We start from the raw sequence: 9,293 nt of genomic DNA on the forward strand, positions 1-9,293 counted from the left end.
GGGGGGGGGCAAGGCGCAGCAGAGGCGGGCACCATGGTGGCTGCCGCAGTGAAGGGGGCAGGACCGCCCAGTCCCACCCTTAGACACAGCCCTGGGTGGGGGTTCCATTGCCTGGGGCCCCAGCTTTGCCAGCGTCCCAGCCTTCATCAGCCTGAGGCTTGGAGCAGTTGAGGGGGAACACCGAGAGCTGGGGGGAGAGGAGGCAGTGACGCGGCAGCTTGTCTCAGATGTGTCAGACCTGTGGTTTCTGTTCCCCAAATAGGCTCTGTCTCCGGCAGCCTCCCCACGGGGACAGGGAGTGAGGGCCACAGCAGCATGGAGGGTTCGTTCTGGTGTCCCTGCCTTTCTACTGTTTCTCTTCTCTGCCTCTCCTCCGTGCCCCCTGCCAGTGCCATGGTCCCAGCCTCGTCCTCAGGAGGCTCCCTGCTGCCCGTCCCTCCTTCTGCAGGCCCTTCTGCGTGCAGCGGCCATCTTGTCTGTCTTGCTCAGAAATTTAAAATGGTTTCTCATGGTTCCCAGAATAAAATTCCTTACCTGGAACATGACGCTCGAGGCTGGCTGTGACCGGCCTTAGCTCTCCTGTGCAGTGGGACCTCTCTCAGTTTCCCTAGCCGGACCACGTATTCCGACAAAACCAGGCAACTGACTTTTTCTGGCTTTTGCTCTGTGTCTCTTCTCACTAGTGAAGTTTTCCAAGCCTCCTCTCCACTGCGTCCACCTGCGGCAGCCCCACCTTCTCCGTGGACCTGTCCCGCTTACCCCACGAGAAGCCGTCCTCGTAGCCACCCCCACCCCCTCGGCCAGACTGGCGTACTCTCTGTCCCTCTTTTATGGTACTTTTGTTGTGTTACGGTTCTTTGTGTGTGAGTCTTATGTCACGTATTAGATTATGAGCTCCAAGAGGGAGGCAGGGGAAAGGAGGAGGAGAACAAACACCTGTGGGGTGCCTTCTGTTGGCCAGATACCACGTTAGGCTCTTCTGTGGCAGTTATTTTATTTCTTACCATATCCCTGCAAAGACAGTCCCATGGCCCAGTCAGGATTAGAGCCCTGGTCTTCCAAAGCCTTTGCATTTCCCCTCATTGAATCCTCAACATTTGCAAGATGGCTATGATGAGGTATACCCCCAAAATGTGTGTACTTAAGGCATTTTGTAAGTCCCTAATGCCTCATGGGAGTTTGGGTGGCCACCGTTCTTGTGTCCACAGTGTAGGTCACCTAGCTGTTCCGTGCTACCTCATTGACTTTGTCCTCTTCCTTGGTGGCCGGGTTCACTCAGGATGGTGGCTCTTTTGTAGGTGAAATTGATGGACTGACAAATTTCAGTTATCATGGTTGCCTTCCTGCTGGAAGCGGGGGTGGGTGTAGCATCTCCAAAGCAGAATAAGCTCCAGACATTAGAGGGCAGGGAGCAGAGACACTGGACTTGGACAGACCTAGGGTTGCTTCTTGATCCTGCCACTTCTTAACTAGGTGATTTTAGACAAGTCATTTGATTTCCTTAAGTCTTTATGTCCTTAGTGAGTGAGATGGAACCACTGCAACCTACTGTATAGAAATACCTAATAAATTGCTGGGTTGCCAGTAGATCTTCATGCAGCTCTCTTCCCCTGCCCAGATGTTTATGGGGGACTTGAAAAAGGAGCATAGCAGATGGCTAGAGAAGAAATGGGGGACAGGAGCTTGTGTGCCCTCCGTGGTGTCATGAGCAGGGTCAGGGAGAAGTAGCCAGGGCAGTATGCCCCTCAAGCCTAGCGCCTGTCCCCACGTGGAGTAAATCACTCTTTACGTCTGCATTAGGAACGAACGCTCTGTGGGCACGCAGCACAGAGGACGGTGGTGGCAGAGTGAGGGTTAACCAGTGAGCTTTCCTGGGAACCTTTTCATGCCAGGTTAGTTTCCCTTCTTTCCGAAACTCAGCAGTGGCCGCTTGCTTCCTGACGCTATTGAGTCCCGTGGGAGGGGAGTTGGGCACCCTGAAGCCCCTCGTCACCAATTCTGGGGCTGCAGAGCAGAGAGTGACGACAGCCAGTGAAGTCGTCAGTCGACGGCAGTGGGGACCCTGGTGACGGCTGCTTTGTTGTTTTTCTCTTCTTTGGAAGATGACTCAGTGTATCGGGAGCCGGGAGATGAAGCTCTCAGCCGGGTGGCCAGGATGTTCTGTCAACATGAAAGCAGCAACAGCAGCTCGTCAGTCGGGGCTCCCAGCCCATGCTTAGCCGGGGGTTGTTTTCAGAGAGGGCTGGGCAGAGAAGGCGGCCACCGCTGGGCATCAGGATGAGTGCGACACCAGGTAACGCCACAGGGCTCTGTGAACCCTTGAATTTTAGAGTCTGAAAAGAAAATACAGCTGTTAGTGTTATTAAGTGAGCGTGGCAAATGGTCATTTTTTGAGCTCTTCTCACTGGTCCCAAATGACAGACATCTTCCCAGGGCCAGCAAACCCTTCGGGATTTCTCACCATGGCCCTGTCTGTGATGGTGTTGGTGGTCATTGCCTGGGATAGCGATTTCCTTCTTGGGGTGGAGGTGGGCAGGCAGGCCTTAGTGACCGCTGGTACTCCTGACCCCAGGAGCAGGTGCCCATTGTGGGGACATGGTATCTTGGGGGTCCTCCGCTGGGTGGCGTGAAGATGGTGGATCCACACTGACCGGCCGTAAGCTGAAGGCCAGCTCTTGGGCACCTGCGCCAGCCTCTCTTTTCCTTGTTGTTCTGAGTCAAAGCTTATGTTCTCCCCCTCATCTTCCTCATTTCCTTCTTAGGTGAAATAGTGGACCTTGAGTTCTTGACCCTTTTATTTTTATTTTTATTTTTATTTTTTTTGCGTCATCATGGCGACTCAGGGTTCTAGGCTTTTCTCGATTCTGCCGCATTGCGCTAGACATGCGTGATCTGCCCCGCCCCGCCCCGCCTTCTTGGGAGCAGGAGAGAAGATGCACCTCCACCGCCACGGAATCCTGACCAAACCATTATCCCCTTCAGCCCAAGTGTGGGGCCGGAGGCAACCCGTGTGAGGGGACTGAGGGACAGGCTGGCCGGGAGCTCCCTCCCCACTTGCTCCAGGTGCCATTTTTCAGTCTCATGCTTTCCCGTAGATGATGCTAGCACTGACATTTGTCGCTGAGCACTTCCTTCTCTCCCTAAGGACCTCGCAGGGTGACTCATTTGGGATCTCTGGTAGGAGTGGCTCCTGGGCCTTGGGAGCCAGAGGGGGCAGGGAGACGTGACCGAGGTCACAGCAGAGCGTTAAGCAGGGCAAGGGATGGGAGCCAGCCATCCCCACCCAGAGTGCAGGGGCGGCCACAGGCCCCTTCGCGTCACGTCTTTTGGAGCCTGAGTAGAGAGCAACTTGACCTAAAAATATTGTATATATGTGGGTGTTGGAACCTTTCATGTTTCATATTTCTTTGTCCTGAGCTGTGCATGTGACAAGATCCTGGATTGTGCTTTGGAGGGCTCTGTTGTGTCTCGTTTTCATTTTCTGAAAGAGGAGATGGACAGTCCCTCCTTGACCAGACTCTACCCCCCGGCACTGGCCTTTCTCCAGAATGATGGACCACGTCTTTTTGCCCAGCGTTGTGTTGCTTCTGTCATTGGATGGTGGGCAACACCTGATGGCCATGGTCCCAGCAGCCACAAACTAACCCCAGACAGGACCCTGATTGGGGTCTGCACAGTTCCTGGCTTGGTGGCCCTGTGAGCTGAGCCCACCTGTCTTCCTTCTTTTCCACAGAGAACTCGGGAGAGCGCAGCTCGCTCCGGGAATGGGTGTGTGGGGATGGTGCCGGCACGTCCAAGACAGCGTCACACGACTGGACATAACGGCTCGCTTGCATTCACTTAGAGCAAAAACAGGAGGTGCCCAGCAGCCTCTTCTCTGCAGTAAGTATCCGTCCTTTCACATTCTTTTATTTCTTCAGACATCAAAGTGGGTAGACGTTTGTTTTGCCCAGCCAGCTGCTATGCGTTCTGCGTTCTTCTCCTACACACCCCACCCTCACTCATCCAGAAGAAAGGACTAGGTTGATTTTCTAGCACTACTGGAGAGCTGCAAAGAGGTTAGGATTTGGTGTCCAGCCCCCACACATCCCCCTCACATTTGGGAGAAAGCACTTTTCCCTAAAACGGAAACAACAGCCCATGTCCCTCAGTACAAGGTGTTGATGGGCCACATGGAGGGACCCTGCATGCTCTCGCTGCCCCAGCCGGGAGTTGAAGCTCCCCATTGGTTGGCTGTGGGAGAATGGTCCTTGCCAGCACCTAGCGTGGTTCTCTGCCAAGTTCTAGCTCCACATCTCTAGGCTGGTAGGAACCTGGACTATATATAGCGTTGTGCTAAGCAATTCTTATCAGACGTGTCTACCCTCCCCTTGTAGGAGAGGAGCATTTCTATCAGAGAACCGGAACCTAGAGAGTGTGAGCCATCTCCAAGGGCCTTTTGTTCAGGGAAGGTCTTTCTGTGTGTCTGTGTGTCTGTGTGCCTGTGTGTCTGTGTGCCTGTGTCTGGTTCAGAGCTGCCGGCTTACTTTCCTTTCCCCTACTTCAGATGCTGATAGATTCAAAGGCCATGCTGGATGACAGTGCCGATGTGGGGTGAGGGCAGGAGAGGCTGGTAGTTCCCCTGTGGACATGGGGTACGTGACATGGCTGAAGGCACAATTGTGCCCGCTGTCAAAGACCAGCCTCCAGTTTCTCTGATTTGTTTCCTGTTTGCTTTGCTCCGCCCAGGGATGTCTTTTGACCTTTCTCTTCCTTCTTTTGGACCTCTTACATTCCCTGCCTTCCTCCACCTCCTCCTCCTCCTTCCTTTAATTTTCTATAGGACGCATGACGGCAGACCCAGCTACTGACATCCGGGAGCTGTGTCTCCTCTCTGCCCTAATCTGTGTTTGGGGTTTTGGGAGACCCAGTCAGGCTGAGAGGCCAGCCTTCCTTAGGAGGAAATTGGGTGGTGAATGAGCATGTTGTTCTGGGTGGTTTAGGGCAGGGTGGGTTGTATACTCTCCTCCTGCCTCTCACAGATGATGTTGAGCCACCAATTTGTATGATTCCATGGCCACATGTGCTGATCGATGTGACACGATCCCAGTCTTGTCGGTGAATCATCACCAGGCTGCTTATTGGAAACCAGATGTAGCCAGGAAAATAGGACTGAACCCTTTCCTTGCTTTCCAGGTAAGTCAGGTGTGGGTTGCTCCCTCTGGTCTTCCCCCCAACCTCCTTCCCTTCCTACGAAGACCATGTTCTTTATTGGATGGGGAATCCTCAAACCGTTCCATTCAGAATCTCCCAAACAATTGCTCTCTTCTTTCCACTCTCCAGCTCCAGGCTTTTCTGTGAATGGGGTTAGTAACCAGCAGAGGGCTGGGGGAAGGTGGCCGGTGAAGTGACGGGGCTGCTCGGGTGTGGGGGATAGGGCCGGGTAGCACTGCTGAGTGTGGCAGTTGACAAAGTGGTTGGGCCTCCCACAGTAAGTGAATGGAAACCTCCTTGGCCCCCAGTATCTAGCATAAGATTTTGGGTTTAATGCTTAGCTCAGTGGTCCTGGAAGTCTGCCTGGGGCTTGGGTGTTCTCCTTGCTACATAGTCTCAATGGATGTTCTATCTTACTCCAGACCCCTTTAGACTTGATGGGGCTTAGTCTAAGGCTGCAACTGAGCCGGGGGCTTTAGGGCTATTTCCCTGCTTTTAAGATTTCTTTCTTTTTTTTTTTTTCTTTTCCCTTTTTGTCTTTTTTCGTGACCGGTAACGGGATCACAACCCTCGGTGTCACGCCCGCACCGTGCTCAACCAGTGAGCGGACCGGTCTCTATATGGGATCCGAACCCTCGGCGGGAGCGCCGCCACGCTCCCAAGCGCCACACTCTACCGAGTGTGCCACCGGGCCGGCCCATTAAGATTTCTTTTGAGTGAATTATTCTTCACGTAGGCCCTCCTTGCCTTCACCTTAAAAAAAAGAATCCTAGCCCAGTAAGCCATTGCAAAGCATCTCTAGGCAGTTGACTTAGAAATGCTTTTTTTCTGCCTCACTTGTTGCTGGTCACAGTAATAGCAATGCTGATTAAAAATGTTGACGGCCTGCAGAACTGGGAGGTCTGTCACATATAGACACAACTCAGAAAGCAGACTGTAGGCACTTGCCACGTCTCCAGGAAATCTCTCTCCTATGAAGTAGATTACTGTGGTGCTCTTGGCCAATAGGGCTGGTTGGAATTAGCCGACAGCAGATTGGTCTAAGATCTAAAGATAGGAGGAGTGATGCTAGGTAATTTGATGAGCCACGTGTGGGAACCCGCCTCCAGCCACACAGTGCGGTGCTCTTGGCCAGTAGGGCTGGTTGGAATTAGCCGACAGCAGATTGGTCTAAGATCTAAAGATAAGAGGAGTGATGCTAGGTAATTTGATGAGCCACGTGTGGGAACCCGCCTCCAGCCACACAGTGGTCACTGCTCTCTGCTCACGTCTCGTGGGTGTGGGTGTTATTTCCTCCCCCATACACTGCTCCCCCTGCTTCACTGGGAAGACTGGTGAATGCTGCCTCACAATGTTCCATCCTCTCTTCTTCCTGGTTGAGATGAGTCTCTGAGTTGACTGTGAGCAGCCTGAGATCCTTGCCCAGTAAGGGATCTGGGGCTGTTTGGAAGAGTCCGGTGTCTCTTCCATCAATGAACTTGACAAGTCTCAGCCCCTCCTTCAGCCTTAACGCAGTGAGGGATGGCTGGGGGTGTTGGAGCTGGAGCAGGAATAGAGAGGAGATATCAGCTTTGGTGCAGCTGGGGAGATGAAGAGGGGTGAGCCAAGTCTCTCAAGATGTGTCAGCTAGACCCTGGCCAGCACTGGCTGGAGGGCAGGAGCCACGTAGCTGCTGGCCACGGGAGCAGCCTGGGAGCCCCACCTTTCCCATGTAGCATGTCCCTGGGCCTGGCTCTGGGTGACCTCCACTCCCATTCACAGCCCTGTCCTTGGCTAGACTAGGGAAACCAGGGCGAGAAGTGAAGGGGAAATTTGTCTTGCTCCTAGTCATGCGGTTGTTTCTGTGGCCCCTGGTATTTCCAGAATTGGGGTGGGATGTCCCTGCTGATGTTCCTATTGTGGTCCCTCATCTAGTTCCTTTGTCCTACACCAGCCTGGCTGCTGCTGACGTGCCATGCCATTGTGTGTTGCCAGCCAGGCTAGCAGAACAGTTGGCATTCCCGGAGAGGGGGCCCAGGCATATCTGGCACTTTTTTCCTGACCTTTGAGTCCCTGAGGTCTGGGAGCCAGGAGGCAATGCGGAGCCTTTCCATCCGGGCTCCAACAGAGGTTAACAGTGCTGGTGGCACTGGAGCCGCGGTGGAGTGGCTTGGCTGGGAGTCGTGGGGAGGGGCCCTGCCAGAGGACCCGATTGGTCAGCACCTTCTCTGTTCCATTGAATCCTGGTCCGGTCAGGGGTGTGAGTTGTTTAATGCATACCTTGGCTCTGTCCCCTGGCTTGGGTGCCCCCAAGGCTGCAGCCACAGCTTCAGAGAGGATCTATACCTCATACTGGTCACTTTTTTGGGCGTGCTGCCTCCCTCTGAGATATGTGAGAGATACCGCCCTTCACCAGCCGGCCTTCTGTGGGAGGCCCTCGTTTTGCTTTGCTTTTCTGGGACTTGGAATGAATGTGAGGAGAGTGTAGACTGCATTTGGTTTCTTGCTGGCTCCTTCTGTAAGAGCTGCGGAAAGCAGGGGCTCAAAAGCCAGAGAACACCCCCAGGGCCCCACAGCCTGTGCAGAGTCTGGTGCCGTAGCATGAAGCCTGAGTGCGGTGGAGTCGGGGGACGAGGATGGAGAGTCACATGGGGAGGTGGTCATGCATGGTTGGATCACAGGAGCAAGAACAGGAGGGTGTGGGAGGATGAGTCCAGTGCTTAGCTAGGGCTGCCTGCTGTGGCCCAGGGTGGATATGTGCGTCCCCTATGAAGGATTCGCATCTGAATGCCTGGCAGTGAAGGCAGTGTGGTGCCCAGCTCAGGGTCTGCAAGGAGGCATGAAGGTATGAGATGGGCATCATAGTGCTGTCCCCACATGCTATCCAGGGAAAGGAAAACGGCTTTTGTTAAGGGCCCCCCTTTGCTTATCCAATTTTATCCTCAGAACAACCATATGATGTAGGCGTTATTTCCCTTTTATGGTTAAAGAAACTGATCAGCAAGTGACTTCACCAAGGTCACACACTTAGTACATGGAGTGGTTGAGATTTAAATCCAGGCACTTCTGATTCCAAAGCCTGTAGTTTTTTTTCACCCTTTTGGGCTGAAGTCAGACATTTTCATGCGCTAAGAACCCCCCAGAGGACTGATATGAACCAGAGAGAAAGGCAGACACTCAGGGGAACTTTCCAGTCACCAGGGACTGCTGTGCCTCATTCCTTTTTGGGGAGGCAGGGCAAAGGCAGACTGCCTTTGGTATCCACGGCAGGCTGGGCTGAGCAAGGCAGATACATTCCTTCTGCAGTGTGTGTGGAGCCTCTGCTGTGTGTCAGTACTGTACGAGGTGCTGGTGATGCAGAGCTCAACAAAACCAAGTTTCTGCTCTCGTGGAGCCTATGTTCTGGTGTGGGGAGAGATAATTAATAGTAATCTTTAAAAAGAATCATAAAATGTATAAAATAGATATATAGGTTGAGAATTTCTAGTCTGGAAATCTGAAATGCTCCAAAATTCAAAACACTGACCAGATGCTCAAAGATCGTGTTCAAAGGAAATGCTCATTGGAGCATTTCAAATTTCAGATTAGGGATGCTTAACCAATAAGTATTATACAAATATTCCAAAATCCAAAATAAACCTGAAATGTGAAACGCTTCTGGTCCCAAGTGTTTCTAATGGATACTCAACGTGCATATAGAGATTGCGTGGGGATGAAGAAGGGGGACATACATGCATAGGAAGGGGTGTCCAGATGGTGGTCACTAGGGGATTTAGAGAGCAAAGGACCTCAGCCACCTGGGAAGCCATGTTAATTGAACTTTCCTCCAAAGAGTTAGGGTGGATATGGACACTGACCTCCTCTTTTTTCCTGTTAACAAGAAAAATTGATCCAGGGTCCCCATGGCTTATAGGAACTTGTAGTGAGTCAGGGATCAAGGTGGGAGTAGATGTCAAGCCTTCGGTCATCAGCAGACTAGTGTTTTTCCATTTGCCAGGGCCACCTTTGGCCTTCCGTCTCCCACCCTCACCAGGTGCCAGCTGGCTTCTCTTCCTCAGCCTGGTCACCGTGCCCCTCTTGTCCACACAGCACAGGGAACATTCAGGTTAGGTCTTTGCCGA

The sequence above is a fragment of the Galeopterus variegatus genome, unplaced genomic scaffold, assembly GCF_000696425.1.
Source record: "Galeopterus variegatus unplaced genomic scaffold, G_variegatus-3.0.2 Scaffold1921, whole genome shotgun sequence".
Taxonomy (NCBI): Eukaryota; Metazoa; Chordata; class Mammalia; order Dermoptera; family Cynocephalidae; genus Galeopterus; species Galeopterus variegatus.